General features: G+C 61.2%; 35 non-coding genes across 35 annotated transcripts; all 35 read left to right on the forward strand.

The window, feature by feature from the left end:
- Window positions 1-48: 48 nt before the first annotated feature.
- Window positions 49-167, forward strand: LOC122976939. The gene has a single exon (XR_006401195.1). It is a non-coding gene; the product is annotated as a 5S ribosomal RNA (ribosomal RNA).
- Window positions 168-391: 224 nt separating this feature from the next.
- Window positions 392-510, forward strand: LOC122976940. Its single transcript, XR_006401196.1, has one exon. It is a non-coding gene; the product is annotated as a 5S ribosomal RNA (ribosomal RNA).
- A 224-nt stretch (window positions 511-734) lies between these two features.
- Window positions 735-853, forward strand: LOC122976941. The gene has a single exon (XR_006401197.1). It is a non-coding gene; the product is annotated as a 5S ribosomal RNA (ribosomal RNA).
- A 224-nt stretch (window positions 854-1077) lies between these two features.
- LOC122976942 lies at window positions 1078-1196 on the forward strand. Its single transcript, XR_006401198.1, has one exon. It is a non-coding gene; the product is annotated as a 5S ribosomal RNA (ribosomal RNA).
- Window positions 1197-1420: 224 nt separating this feature from the next.
- LOC122976944 lies at window positions 1421-1539 on the forward strand. Its single transcript, XR_006401200.1, has one exon. It is a non-coding gene; the product is annotated as a 5S ribosomal RNA (ribosomal RNA).
- A 224-nt stretch (window positions 1540-1763) lies between these two features.
- LOC122976945 lies at window positions 1764-1882 on the forward strand. Its single transcript, XR_006401201.1, has one exon. It is a non-coding gene; the product is annotated as a 5S ribosomal RNA (ribosomal RNA).
- A 224-nt stretch (window positions 1883-2106) lies between these two features.
- On the forward strand, window positions 2107-2225 carry LOC122976946. Its single transcript, XR_006401202.1, has one exon. It is a non-coding gene; the product is annotated as a 5S ribosomal RNA (ribosomal RNA).
- Window positions 2226-2449: 224 nt separating this feature from the next.
- LOC122976947 lies at window positions 2450-2568 on the forward strand. Its single transcript, XR_006401203.1, has one exon. It is a non-coding gene; the product is annotated as a 5S ribosomal RNA (ribosomal RNA).
- Window positions 2569-2792: 224 nt separating this feature from the next.
- Window positions 2793-2911, forward strand: LOC122976948. The gene has a single exon (XR_006401204.1). It is a non-coding gene; the product is annotated as a 5S ribosomal RNA (ribosomal RNA).
- Window positions 2912-3135: 224 nt separating this feature from the next.
- LOC122976949 lies at window positions 3136-3254 on the forward strand. Its single transcript, XR_006401205.1, has one exon. It is a non-coding gene; the product is annotated as a 5S ribosomal RNA (ribosomal RNA).
- Window positions 3255-3478: 224 nt separating this feature from the next.
- LOC122976950 lies at window positions 3479-3597 on the forward strand. The gene has a single exon (XR_006401206.1). It is a non-coding gene; the product is annotated as a 5S ribosomal RNA (ribosomal RNA).
- Window positions 3598-3821: 224 nt separating this feature from the next.
- Window positions 3822-3940, forward strand: LOC122976951. Its single transcript, XR_006401207.1, has one exon. It is a non-coding gene; the product is annotated as a 5S ribosomal RNA (ribosomal RNA).
- A 224-nt stretch (window positions 3941-4164) lies between these two features.
- On the forward strand, window positions 4165-4283 carry LOC122976952. Its single transcript, XR_006401208.1, has one exon. It is a non-coding gene; the product is annotated as a 5S ribosomal RNA (ribosomal RNA).
- Window positions 4284-4507: 224 nt separating this feature from the next.
- LOC122976953 lies at window positions 4508-4626 on the forward strand. Its single transcript, XR_006401209.1, has one exon. It is a non-coding gene; the product is annotated as a 5S ribosomal RNA (ribosomal RNA).
- Window positions 4627-4838: 212 nt separating this feature from the next.
- On the forward strand, window positions 4839-4957 carry LOC122977834. Its single transcript, XR_006402049.1, has one exon. It is a non-coding gene; the product is annotated as a 5S ribosomal RNA (ribosomal RNA).
- A 224-nt stretch (window positions 4958-5181) lies between these two features.
- LOC122978094 lies at window positions 5182-5300 on the forward strand. The gene has a single exon (XR_006402302.1). It is a non-coding gene; the product is annotated as a 5S ribosomal RNA (ribosomal RNA).
- Window positions 5301-5524: 224 nt separating this feature from the next.
- Window positions 5525-5643, forward strand: LOC122976955. Its single transcript, XR_006401211.1, has one exon. It is a non-coding gene; the product is annotated as a 5S ribosomal RNA (ribosomal RNA).
- Window positions 5644-5855: 212 nt separating this feature from the next.
- Window positions 5856-5974, forward strand: LOC122977872. The gene has a single exon (XR_006402086.1). It is a non-coding gene; the product is annotated as a 5S ribosomal RNA (ribosomal RNA).
- Window positions 5975-6186: 212 nt separating this feature from the next.
- Window positions 6187-6305, forward strand: LOC122976956. The gene has a single exon (XR_006401212.1). It is a non-coding gene; the product is annotated as a 5S ribosomal RNA (ribosomal RNA).
- A 224-nt stretch (window positions 6306-6529) lies between these two features.
- Window positions 6530-6648, forward strand: LOC122976957. The gene has a single exon (XR_006401213.1). It is a non-coding gene; the product is annotated as a 5S ribosomal RNA (ribosomal RNA).
- A 224-nt stretch (window positions 6649-6872) lies between these two features.
- Window positions 6873-6991, forward strand: LOC122976958. The gene has a single exon (XR_006401214.1). It is a non-coding gene; the product is annotated as a 5S ribosomal RNA (ribosomal RNA).
- A 224-nt stretch (window positions 6992-7215) lies between these two features.
- Window positions 7216-7334, forward strand: LOC122976960. The gene has a single exon (XR_006401215.1). It is a non-coding gene; the product is annotated as a 5S ribosomal RNA (ribosomal RNA).
- A 224-nt stretch (window positions 7335-7558) lies between these two features.
- On the forward strand, window positions 7559-7677 carry LOC122976961. Its single transcript, XR_006401216.1, has one exon. It is a non-coding gene; the product is annotated as a 5S ribosomal RNA (ribosomal RNA).
- A 224-nt stretch (window positions 7678-7901) lies between these two features.
- On the forward strand, window positions 7902-8020 carry LOC122976962. Its single transcript, XR_006401217.1, has one exon. It is a non-coding gene; the product is annotated as a 5S ribosomal RNA (ribosomal RNA).
- A 212-nt stretch (window positions 8021-8232) lies between these two features.
- LOC122978033 lies at window positions 8233-8351 on the forward strand. Its single transcript, XR_006402243.1, has one exon. It is a non-coding gene; the product is annotated as a 5S ribosomal RNA (ribosomal RNA).
- Window positions 8352-8563: 212 nt separating this feature from the next.
- Window positions 8564-8682, forward strand: LOC122976963. Its single transcript, XR_006401218.1, has one exon. It is a non-coding gene; the product is annotated as a 5S ribosomal RNA (ribosomal RNA).
- Window positions 8683-8894: 212 nt separating this feature from the next.
- Window positions 8895-9013, forward strand: LOC122976943. Its single transcript, XR_006401199.1, has one exon. It is a non-coding gene; the product is annotated as a 5S ribosomal RNA (ribosomal RNA).
- A 212-nt stretch (window positions 9014-9225) lies between these two features.
- Window positions 9226-9344, forward strand: LOC122976964. The gene has a single exon (XR_006401219.1). It is a non-coding gene; the product is annotated as a 5S ribosomal RNA (ribosomal RNA).
- Window positions 9345-9556: 212 nt separating this feature from the next.
- Window positions 9557-9675, forward strand: LOC122976966. The gene has a single exon (XR_006401220.1). It is a non-coding gene; the product is annotated as a 5S ribosomal RNA (ribosomal RNA).
- Window positions 9676-9887: 212 nt separating this feature from the next.
- Window positions 9888-10006, forward strand: LOC122976954. The gene has a single exon (XR_006401210.1). It is a non-coding gene; the product is annotated as a 5S ribosomal RNA (ribosomal RNA).
- Window positions 10007-10230: 224 nt separating this feature from the next.
- Window positions 10231-10349, forward strand: LOC122976968. Its single transcript, XR_006401222.1, has one exon. It is a non-coding gene; the product is annotated as a 5S ribosomal RNA (ribosomal RNA).
- A 212-nt stretch (window positions 10350-10561) lies between these two features.
- On the forward strand, window positions 10562-10680 carry LOC122976969. Its single transcript, XR_006401223.1, has one exon. It is a non-coding gene; the product is annotated as a 5S ribosomal RNA (ribosomal RNA).
- A 212-nt stretch (window positions 10681-10892) lies between these two features.
- On the forward strand, window positions 10893-11011 carry LOC122978034. Its single transcript, XR_006402244.1, has one exon. It is a non-coding gene; the product is annotated as a 5S ribosomal RNA (ribosomal RNA).
- A 212-nt stretch (window positions 11012-11223) lies between these two features.
- On the forward strand, window positions 11224-11342 carry LOC122976970. Its single transcript, XR_006401224.1, has one exon. It is a non-coding gene; the product is annotated as a 5S ribosomal RNA (ribosomal RNA).
- Window positions 11343-11554: 212 nt separating this feature from the next.
- LOC122976971 lies at window positions 11555-11673 on the forward strand. The gene has a single exon (XR_006401225.1). It is a non-coding gene; the product is annotated as a 5S ribosomal RNA (ribosomal RNA).
- Window positions 11674-11879: the final 206 nt, after the last annotated feature.

Consider the following 11879-nt stretch of genomic DNA (forward strand, 5'->3'; position numbering starts at 1 on the left):
GTCTGACGAGCGCCACCCCTAAGAGGCCCATGCGTGGTACCTTGGACAGCTTACGGCCATACCACCCTGAACACGCCCGATCTCGTCTGATCTCGGAAGCCAAGCAGGGTCGGGCCTGGTTAGTACTTGGACGGGAGACCGCCTGGGAATACCAGGTGCTGTAAGCTTTTTCACTTTTCTCCACAAGCGCCCGTCCGCCGCGCTTAACGTAGGGATCCTCTCTCTTGTTTTCCTCCGTGTCTGTGCAGAACTGTGCGCGGGAGTCCCGCTCTCTGGTGTTTCTCCCAGGGAGGAACGGATGGGAACGCTCCCGGCGCAGCTGCCGCCTGGGCCTTGGAGGCGCGTCTGACGAGCGCCACCCCTAAGAGGCCCATGCGTGGTACCTTGGACAGCTTACGGCCATACCACCCTGAACACGCCCGATCTCGTCTGATCTCGGAAGCCAAGCAGGGTCGGGCCTGGTTAGTACTTGGACGGGAGACCGCCTGGGAATACCAGGTGCTGTAAGCTTTTTCACTTTTCTCCACAAGCGCCCGTCCGCCGCGCTTAACGTAGGGATCCTCTCTCTTGTTTTCCTCCGTGTCTGTGCAGAACTGTGCGCGGGAGTCCCGCTCTCTGGTGTTTCTCCCAGGGAGGAACGGATGGGAACGCTCCCGGCGCAGCTGCCCCCTGGGCCTTGGAGGCGCGTCTGACGAGCGCCACCCCTAAGAGGCCCATGCGTGGTACCTTGGACAGCTTACGGCCATACCACCCTGAACACGCCCGATCTCGTCTGATCTCGGAAGCCAAGCAGGGTCGGGCCTGGTTAGTACTTGGACGGGAGACCGCCTGGGAATACCAGGTGCTGTAAGCTTTTTCACTTTTCTCCACAAGCGCCCGTCCGCCGCGCTTAACGTAGGGATCCTCTCTCTTGTTTTCCTCCGTGTCTGTGCAGAACTGTGCGCGGGAGTCCCGCTCTCTGGTGTTTCTCCGAGGGAGGAACGGATGGGAACGCTCCCGGCGCAGCTGCCGCCTGGGCCTTGGAGGCGCGTCTGACGAGCGCCACCCCTAAGAGGCCCATGCGTGGTACCTTGGACAGCTTACGGCCATACCACCCTGAACACGCCCGATCTCGTCTGATCTCGGAAGCCAAGCAGGGTCGGGCCTGGTTAGTACTTGGACGGGAGACCGCCTGGGAATACCAGGTGCTGTAAGCTTTTTCACTTTTCTCCACAAGCGCCCGTCCGCCGCGCTTAACGTAGGGATCCTCTCTCTTGTTTTCCTCCGTGTCTGTGCAGAACTGTGCGCGGGAGTCCCGCTCTCTGGTGTTTCTCCGAGGGAGGAACGGATGGGAACGCTCCCGGCGCAGCTGCCGCCTGGGCCTTGGAGGCGCGTCTGACGAGCGCCACCCCTAAGAGGCCCATGCGTGGTACCTTGGACAGCTTACGGCCATACCACCCTGAACACGCCCGATCTCGTCTGATCTCGGAAGCCAAGCAGGGTCGGGCCTGGTTAGTACTTGGACGGGAGACCGCCTGGGAATACCAGGTGCTGTAAGCTTTTTCACTTTTCTCCACAAGCGCCCGTCCGCCGCGCTTAACGTAGGGATCCTCTCTCTTGTTTTCCTCCGTGTCTGTGCAGAACTGTGCGCGGGAGTCCCGCTCTCTGGTGTTTCTCCGAGGGAGGAACGGATGGGAACGCTCCCGGCGCAGCTGCCGCCTGGGCCTTGGAGGCGCGTCTGACGAGCGCCACCCCTAAGAGGCCCATGCGTGGTACCTTGGACAGCTTACGGCCATACCACCCTGAACACGCCCGATCTCGTCTGATCTCGGAAGCCAAGCAGGGTCGGGCCTGGTTAGTACTTGGACGGGAGACCGCCTGGGAATACCAGGTGCTGTAAGCTTTTTCACTTTTCTCCACAAGCGCCCGTCCGCCGCGCTTAACGTAGGGATCCTCTCTCTTGTTTTCCTCCGTGTCTGTGCAGAACTGTGCGCGGGAGTCCCGCTCTCTGGTGTTTCTCCGAGGGAGGAACGGATGGGAACGCTCCCGGCGCAGCTGCCGCCTGGGCCTTGGAGGCGCGTCTGACGAGCGCCACCCCTAAGAGGCCCATGCGTGGTACCTTGGACAGCTTACGGCCATACCACCCTGAACACGCCCGATCTCGTCTGATCTCGGAAGCCAAGCAGGGTCGGGCCTGGTTAGTACTTGGACGGGAGACCGCCTGGGAATACCAGGTGCTGTAAGCTTTTTCACTTTTCTCCACAAGCGCCCGTCCGCCGCGCTTAACGTAGGGATCCTCTCTCTTGTTTTCCTCCGTGTCTGTGTAGAACTGTGCGCGGGAGTCCCGCTCTCTGGTGTTTCTCCGAGGGAGGAACGGATGGGAACGCTCCCGGCGCAGCTGCCGCCTGGGCCTTGGAGGCGCGTCTGACGAGCGCCACCCCTAAGAGGCCCATGCGTGGTACCTTGGACAGCTTACGGCCATACCACCCTGAACACGCCCGATCTCGTCTGATCTCGGAAGCCAAGCAGGGTCGGGCCTGGTTAGTACTTGGACGGGAGACCGCCTGGGAATACCAGGTGCTGTAAGCTTTTTCACTTTTCTCCACAAGCGCCCGTCCGCCGCGCTTAACGTAGGGATCCTCTCTCTTGTTTTCCTCCGTGTCTGTGCAGAACTGTGCGCGGGAGTCCCGCTCTCTGGTGTTTCTCCCAGGGAGGAACGGATGGGAACGCTCCCGGCGCAGCTGCCGCCTGGGCCTTGGAGGCGCGTCTGACGAGCGCCACCCCTAAGAGGCCCATGCGTGGTACCTTGGACAGCTTACGGCCATACCACCCTGAACACGCCCGATCTCGTCTGATCTCGGAAGCCAAGCAGGGTCGGGCCTGGTTAGTACTTGGACGGGAGACCGCCTGGGAATACCAGGTGCTGTAAGCTTTTTCACTTTTCTCCACAAGCGCCCGTCCGCCGCGCTTAACGTAGGGATCCTCTCTCTTGTTTTCCTCCGTGTCTGTGCAGAACTGTGCGCGGGAGTCCCGCTCTCTGGTGTTTCTCCGAGGGAGGAACGGATGGGAACGCTCCCGGCGCAGCTGCCGCCTGGGCCTTGGAGGCGCGTCTGACGAGCGCCACCCCTAAGAGGCCCATGCGTGGTACCTTGGACAGCTTACGGCCATACCACCCTGAACACGCCCGATCTCGTCTGATCTCGGAAGCCAAGCAGGGTCGGGCCTGGTTAGTACTTGGACGGGAGACCGCCTGGGAATACCAGGTGCTGTAAGCTTTTTCACTTTTCTCCACAAGCGCCCGTCCGCCGCGCTTAACGTAGGGATCCTCTCTCTTGTTTTCCTCCGTGTCTGTGTAGAACTGTGCGCGGGAGTCCCGCTCTCTGGTGTTTCTCCGAGGGAGGAACGGATGGGAACGCTCCCGGCGCAGCTGCCGCCTGGGCCTTGGAGGCGCGTCTGACGAGCGCCACCCCTAAGAGGCCCATGCGTGGTACCTTGGACAGCTTACGGCCATACCACCCTGAACACGCCCGATCTCGTCTGATCTCGGAAGCCAAGCAGGGTCGGGCCTGGTTAGTACTTGGACGGGAGACCGCCTGGGAATACCAGGTGCTGTAAGCTTTTTCACTTTTCTCCACAAGCGCCCGTCCGCCGCGCTTAACGTAGGGATCCTCTCTCTTGTTTTCCTCCGTGTCTGTGCAGAACTGTGCGCGGGAGTCCCGCTCTCTGGTGTTTCTCCCAGGGAGGAACGGATGGGAACGCTCCCGGCGCAGCTGCCGCCTGGGCCTTGGAGGCGCGTCTGACGAGCGCCACCCCTAAGAGGCCCATGCGTGGTACCTTGGACAGCTTACGGCCATACCACCCTGAACACGCCCGATCTCGTCTGATCTCGGAAGCCAAGCAGGGTCGGGCCTGGTTAGTACTTGGACGGGAGACCGCCTGGGAATACCAGGTGCTGTAAGCTTTTTCACTTTTCTCCACAAGCGCCCGTCCGCCGCGCTTAACGTAGGGATCCTCTCTCTTGTTTTCCTCCGTGTCTGTGCAGAACTGTGCGCGGGAGTCCCGCTCTCTGGTGTTTCTCCCAGGGAGGAACGGATGGGAACGCTCCCGGCGCAGCTGCCGCCTGGGCCTTGGAGGCGCGTCTGACGAGCGCCACCCCTAAGAGGCCCATGCGTGGTACCTTGGACAGCTTACGGCCATACCACCCTGAACACGCCCGATCTCGTCTGATCTCGGAAGCCAAGCAGGGTCGGGCCTGGTTAGTACTTGGACGGGAGACCGCCTGGGAATACCAGGTGCTGTAAGCTTTTTCACTTTTCTCCACAAGCGCCCGTCCGCCGCGCTTAACGTAGGGATCCTCTCTCTTGTTTTCCTCCGTGTCTGTGCAGAACTGTGCGCGGGAGTCCCGCTCTCTGGTGTTTCTCCGAGGGAGGAACGGATGGGAACGCTCCCGGCGCAGCTGCCGCCTGGGCCTTGGAGGCGCGTCTGACGAGCGCCACCCCTAAGAGGCCCATGCGTGGTACCTTGGACAGCTTACGGCCATACCACCCTGAACACGCCCGATCTCGTCTGATCTCGGAAGCCAAGCAGGGTCGGGCCTGGTTAGTACTTGGACGGGAGACCGCCTGGGAATACCAGGTGCTGTAAGCTTTTTCACTTTTCTCCACAAGCGCCCGTCCGCCGCGCTTAACGTAGGGATCCTCTCTCTTGTTTTCCTCCGTGTCTGTGCAGAACTGTGCGCGGGAGTCCCGCTCTCTGGTGTTTCTCCCAGGGAGGAACGGATGGGAACGCTGCCGCCTGGGCCTTGGAGGCGCGTCTGACGAGCGCCACCCCTAAGAGGCCCATGCGTGGTACCTTGGACAGCTTACGGCCATACCACCCTGAACATGCCCGATCTCGTCTGATCTCGGAAGCCAAGCAGGGTCGGGCCTGGTTAGTACTTGGACGGGAGACCGCCTGGGAATACCAGGTGCTGTAAGCTTTTTCACTTTTCTCCACAAGCGCCCGTCCGCCGCGCTTAACGTAGGGATCCTCTCTCTTGTTTTCCTCCGTGTCTGTGCAGAACTGTGCGCGGGAGTCCCGCTCTCTGGTGTTTCTCCCAGGGAGGAACGGATGGGAACGCTCCCGGCGCAGCTGCCGCCTGGGCCTTGGAGGCGCGTCTGACGAGCGCCACCCCTAAGAGGCCCATGCGTGGTACCTTGGACAGCTTACGGCCATACCACCCTGAACACGCCCGATCTCGTCTGATCTCGGAAGCCAAGCAGGGTCGGGCCTGGTTAGTACTTGGACGGGAGACAGCCTGGGAATACCAGGTGCTGTAAGCTTTTTCACTTTTCTCCACAAGCGCCCGTCCGCCGCGCTTAACGTAGGGATCCTCTCTCTTGTTTTCCTCCGTGTCTGTGCAGAACTGTGCGCGGGAGTCCCGCTCTCTGGTGTTTCTCCGAGGGAGGAACGGATGGGAACGCTCCCGGCGCAGCTGCCGCCTGGGCCTTGGAGGCGCGTCTGACGAGCGCCACCCCTAAGAGGCCCATGCGTGGTACCTTGGACAGCTTACGGCCATACCACCCTGAACACGCCCGATCTCGTCTGATCTCGGAAGCCAAGCAGGGTCGGGCCTGGTTAGTACTTGGACGGGAGACCGCCTGGGAATACCAGGTGCTGTAAGCTTTTTCACTTTTCTCCACAAGCGCCCGTCCGCCGCGCTTAACGTAGGGATCCTCTCTCTTGTTTTCCTCCGTGTCTGTGCAGAACTGTGCGCGGGAGTCCCGCTCTCTGGTGTTTCTCCGAGGGAGGAACGGATGGGAACGCTGCCGCCTGGGCCTTGGAGGCGCGTCTGACGAGCGCCACCCCTAAGAGGCCCATGCGTGGTACCTTGGACAGCTTACGGCCATACCACCCTGAACACGCCCGATCTCGTCTGATCTCGGAAGCCAAGCAGGGTCGGGCCTGGTTAGTACTTGGACGGGAGACCGACTGGGAATACCAGGTGCTGTAAGCTTTTTCACTTTTCTCCACAAGCGCCCGTCCGCCGCGCTTAACGTAGGGATCCTCTCTCTTGTTTTCCTCCGTGTCTGTGCAGAACTGTGCGCGGGAGTCCCGCTCTCTGGTGTTTCTCCGAGGGAGGAACGGATGGGAACGCTGCCGCCTGGGCCTTGGAGGCGCGTCTGACGAGCGCCACCCCTAAGAGGCCCATGCGTGGTACCTTGGACAGCTTACGGCCATACCACCCTGAACACGCCCGATCTCGTCTGATCTCGGAAGCCAAGCAGGGTCGGGCCTGGTTAGTACTTGGACGGGAGACCGCCTGGGAATACCAGGTGCTGTAAGCTTTTTCACTTTTCTCCACAAGTGCCCGTCCGCCGCGCTTAACGTAGGGATCCTCTCTCTTGTTTTCCTCCGTGTCTGTGCAGAACTGTGCGCGGGAGTCCCGCTCTCTGGTGTTTCTCCGAGGGAGGAACGGATGGGAACGCTCCCGGCGCAGCTGCCGCCTGGGCCTTGGAGGCGCGTCTGACGAGCGCCACCCCTAAGAGGCCCATGCGTGGTACCTTGGACAGCTTACGGCCATACCACCCTGAACACGCCCGATCTCGTCTGATCTCGGAAGCCAAGCAGGGTCGGGCCTGGTTAGTACTTGGACGGGAGACCGCCTGGGAATACCAGGTGCTGTAAGCTTTTTCACTTTTCTCCACAAGCGCCCGTCCGCCGCGCCTAACGTAGGGATCCTCTCTCTTGTTTTCCTCCGTGTCTGTGCAGAACTGTGCGCGGGAGTCCCGCTCTCTGGTGTTTCTCCGAGGGAGGAACGGATGGGAACGCTCCCGGCGCAGCTGCCGCCTGGGCCTTGGAGGCGCGTCTGACGAGCGCCACCCCTAAGAGGCCCATGCGTGGTACCTTGGACAGCTTACGGCCATACCACCCTGAACACGCCCGATCTCGTCTGATCTCGGAAGCCAAGCAGGGTCGGGCCTGGTTAGTACTTGGACGGGAGACCGCCTGGGAATACCAGGTGCTGTAAGCTTTTTCACTTTTCTCCACAAGCGCCCGTCCGCCGCGCTTAACGTAGGGATCCTCTCTCTTGTTTTCCTCCGTGTCTGTGCAGAACTGTGCGCGGGAGTCCCGCTCTCTGGTGTTTCTCCGAGGGAGGAACGGATGGGAACGCTCCCGGCGCAGCTGCCGCCTGGGCCTTGGAGGCGCGTCTGACGAGCGCCACCCCTAAGAGGCCCATGCGTGGTACCTTGGACAGCTTACGGCCATACCACCCTGAACACGCCCGATCTCGTCTGATCTCGGAAGCCAAGCAGGGTCGGGCCTGGTTAGTACTTGGACGGGAGACCGCCTGGGAATACCAGGTGCTGTAAGCTTTTTCACTTTTCTCCACAAGCGCCCGTCCGCCGCGCCTAACGTAGGGATCCTCTCTCTTGTTTTCCTCCGTGTCTGTGCAGAACTGTGCGCGGGAGTCCCGCTCTCTGGTGTTTCTCCGAGGGAGGAACGGATGGGAATGCTCCCGGCGCAGCTGCCGCCTGGGCCTTGGAGGCGCGTCTGACGAGCGCCACCCCTAAGAGGCCCATGCGTGGTACCTTGGACAGCTTACGGCCATACCACCCTGAACACGCCCGATCTCGTCTGATCTCGGAAGCCAAGCAGGGTCGGGCCTGGTTAGTACTTGGACGGGAGACCGCCTGGGAATACCAGGTGCTGTAAGCTTTTTCACTTTTCTCCACAAGCGCCCGTCCGCCGCGCTTAACGTAGGGATCCTCTCTCTTGTTTTCCTCCGTGTCTGTGCAGAACTGTGCGCGGGAGTCCCGCTCTCTGGTGTTTCTCCGAGGGAGGAACGGATGGGACTGCTCCCGGCGCAGCTGCCGCCTGGGCCTTGGAGGCGCGTCTGACGAGCGCCACCCCTAAGAGGCCCATGCGTGGTACCTTGGACAGCTTACGGCCATACCACCCTGAACACGCCCGATCTCGTCTGATCTCGGAAGCCAAGCAGGGTCGGGCCTGGTTAGTACTTGGACGGGAGACCGCCTGGGAATACCAGGTGCTGTAAGCTTTTTCACTTTTCTCCACAAGCGCCCGTCCGCCGCGCTTAACGTAGGGATCCTCTCTCTTGTTTTCCTCCGTGTCTGTGCAGAACTGTGCGCGGGAGTCCCGCTCTCTGGTGTTTCTCCGAGGGAGGAACGGATGGGAACGCTGCCGCCTGGGCCTTGGAGGCGCGTCTGACGAGCGCCACCCCTAAGAGGCCCATGCGTGGTACCTTGGACAGCTTACGGCCATACCACCCTGAACACGCCCGATCTCGGCTGATCTCGGAAGCCAAGCAGGGTCGGGCCTGGTTAGTACTTGGACGGGAGACCGCCTGGGAATACCAGGTGCTGTAAGCTTTTTCACTTTTCTCCACAAGCGCCCGTCCGCCGCGCTTAACGTAGGGATCCTCTCTCTTGTTTTCCTCCGTGTCTGTGCAGAACTGTGCGCGGGAGTCCCGCTCTCTGGTGTTTCTCCGAGGGAGGAACGGATGGGAACGCTGCCGCCTGGGCCTTGGAGGCGCGTCTGACGAGCGCCACCCCTAAGAGGCCCATGCGTGGTACCTTGGACAGCTTACGGCCATACCACCCTGAACACGCCCGATCTCGTCTGATCTCGGAAGCCAAGCAGGGTCGGGCCTGGTTAGTACTTGGACGGGAGACCGCCTGGGAATACCAGGTGCTGTAAGCTTTTTCACTTTTCTCCACAAGCGCCCGTCCGCCGCGCCTAACGTAGGGATCCTCTCTCTTGTTTTCCTCCGTGTCTGTGCAGAACTGTGCGCGGGAGTCCCGCTCTCTGGTGTTTCTCCGAGGGAGGAACGGATGGGAACGCTGCCGCCTGGGCCTTGGAGGCGCGTCTGACGAGCGCCACCCCTAAGAGGCCCATGCGTGGTACCTTGGACAGCTTACGGCCATACCACCCTGAACACGCCCGATCTCGTCTGATCTCGGAAGCCAAGCAGGGTCGGGCCTGGTTAGTACTTGGACGGGAGACCGCCTGGGAATACCAGGTGCCGTAAGCTTTTTCACTTTTCTCCACAAGCGCCCGTCCGCCGCGCTTAACGTAGGGATCCTCTCTCTTGTTTTCCTCCGTGTCTGTGCAGAACTGTGCGCGGGAGTCCCGCTCTCTGGTGTTTCTCCGAGGGAGGAACGGATGGGAACGCTGCCGCCTGGGCCTTGGAGGCGCGTCTGACGAGCGCCACCCCTAAGAGGCCCATGCGTGGTACCTTGGACAGCTTACGGCCATACCACCCTGAACACGCCCGATCTCGTCTGATCTCGGAAGCCAAGCAGGGTCGGGCCTGGTTAGTACTTGGACGGGAGACCGCCTGGGAATACCAGGTGCTGTAAGCTTTTTCACTTTTCTCCACAAGCGCCCGTCCGCCGCGCTTAACGTAGGGATCCTCTCTCTTGTTTTCCTCCGTGTCTGTGCAGAACTGTGCGCGGGAGTCCCGCTCTCTGGTGTTTCTCCGAGGGAGGAACGGATGGGAACGCTGCCGCCTGAGCCTTGGAGGCGCGTCTGACGAGCGCCACCCCTAAGAGGCCCATGCGTGGTACCTTGGACAGCTTACGGCCATACCACCCTGAACACGCCCGATCTCGTCTGATCTCGGAAGCCAAGCAGGGTCGGGCCTGGTTAGTACTTGGACGGGAGACCGCCTGGGAATACCAGGTGCTGTAAGCTTTTTCACTTTTCTCCACAAGCGCCCGTCCGCCGCGCCTAACGTAGGGATCCTCTCTCTTGTTTTCCTCCGTGTCTGTGCAGAACTGTGCGCGGGAGTCCCGCTCTCTGGTGTTTCTCCGAGGGAGGAACGGATGGGAACGCTGCCGCCTGGGCCTTGGAGGCGCGTCTGACGAGCGCCACCCCTAAGAGGCCCATGCGTGGTACCTTGGACAGCTTACGGCCATACCACCCTGAACACGCCCGATCTCGTCTGATCTCGGAAGCCAAGCAGGGTCGGGCCTGGTTAGTACTTGGACGGGAGACCGCCTGGGAATACCAGGTGCCGTAAGCTTTTTCACTTTTCTCCACAAGCGCCCGTCCGCCGCGCTTAACGTAGGGATCCTCTCTCTTGTTTTCCTCCGTGTCTGTGCAGAACTGTGCGCGGGAGTCCCGCTCTCTGGTGTTTCTCCGAGGGAGGAACGGATGGGAATGCTCCCGGCGCAGCTGCCGCCTGGGCCTTGGAGGCGCGTCTGACGAGCGCCACCCCTAAGAGGCCCATGCGTGGTACCTTGGACAGCTTACGGCCATACCACCCTGAACACGCCCGATCTCGTCTGATCTCGGAAGCCAAGCAGGGTCGGGCCTGGTTAGTACTTGGACGGGAGACCGCCTGGGAATACCAGGTGCTGTAAGCTTTTTCACTTTTCTCCACAAGCGCCCGTCCGCCGCGCTTAACGTAGGGATCCTCTCTCTTGTTTTCCTCCGTGTCTGTGCAGAACTGTGCGCGGGAGTCCCGCTCTCTGGTGTTTCTCCGAGGGAGGAACGGATGGGAACGCTGCCGCCTGGGCCTTGGAGGCGCGTCTGACGAGCGCCACCCCTAAGAGGCCCATGCGTGGTACCTTGGACAGCTTACGGCCATACCACCCTGAACACGCCCGATCTCGTCTGATCTCGGAAGCCAAGCAGGGTCGGGCCTGGTTAGTACTTGGACGGGAGACCGCCTGGGAATACCAGGTGCTGTAAGCTTTTTCACTTTTCTCCACAAGCGCCCGTCCGCCGCGCTTAACGTAGGGATCCTCTCTCTTGTTTTCCTCCGTGTCTGTGCAGAACTGTGCGCGGGAGTCCCGCTCTCTGGTGTTTCTCCGAGGGAGGAACGGATGGGAACGCTGCCGCCTGGGCCTTGGAGGCGCGTCTGACGAGCGCCACCCCTAAGAGGCCCATGCGTGGTACCTTGGACAGCTTACGGCCATACCACCCTGAACACGCCCGATCTCGGCTGATCTCGGAAGCCAAGCAGGGTCGGGCCTGGTTAGTACTTGGACGGGAGACCGCCTGGGAATACCAGGTGCTGTAAGCTTTTTCACTTTTCTCCACAAGCGCCCGTCCGCCGCGCTTAACGTAGGGATCCTCTCTCTTGTTTTCCTCCGTGTCTGTGCAGAACTGTGCGCGGGAGTCCCGCTCTCTGGTGTTTCTCCGAGGGAGGAACGGATGGGAACGCTGCCGCCTGGGCCTTGGAGGCGCGTCTGACGAGCGCCACCCCTAAGAGGCCCATGCGTGGTACCTTGGACAGCTTACGGCCATACCACCCTGAACACGCCCGATCTCGTCTGATCTCGGAAGCCAAGCAGGGTCGGGCCTGGTTAGTACTTGGACGGGAGACCGCCTGGGAATACCAGGTGCTGTAAGCTTTTTCACTTTTCTCCACAAGCGCCCGTCCGCCGCGCCTAACGTAGGGATCCTCTCTCTTGTTTTCCTCCGTGTCTGTGCAGAACTGTGCGCGGGAGTCCCGCTCTCTGGTGTTTCTCCGAGGGAGGAACGGATGGGAACGCTGCCGCCTGGGCCTTGGAGGCGCGTCTGACGAGCGCCACCCCTAAGAGGCCCATGCGTGGTACCTTGGACAGCTTACGGCCATACCACCCTGAACACGCCCGATCTCGTCTGATCTCGGAAGCCAAGCAGGGTCGGGCCTGGTTAGTACTTGGACGGGAGACCGCCTGGGAATACCAGGTGCTGTAAGCTTTTTCACTTTTCTCCACAAGCGCCCGTCCGCCGCGCCTAACGTAGGGATCCTCTCTCTTGTTTTCCTCCGTGTCTGTGCAGAACTGTGCGCGGGAGTCCCGCTCTCTGGTGTTTCTCCGAGGGAGGAACGGATGGGAACGCTGCCGCCTGGGCCTTGGAGGCGCGTCTGACGAGCGCCACCCCTAAGAGGCCCATGCGTGGTACCT

This window comes from Thunnus albacares, chromosome 24 (assembly GCF_914725855.1).
Source record: "Thunnus albacares chromosome 24, fThuAlb1.1, whole genome shotgun sequence".
Lineage (NCBI taxonomy): Eukaryota > Metazoa > Chordata > Actinopteri > Scombriformes > Scombridae > Thunnus > Thunnus albacares.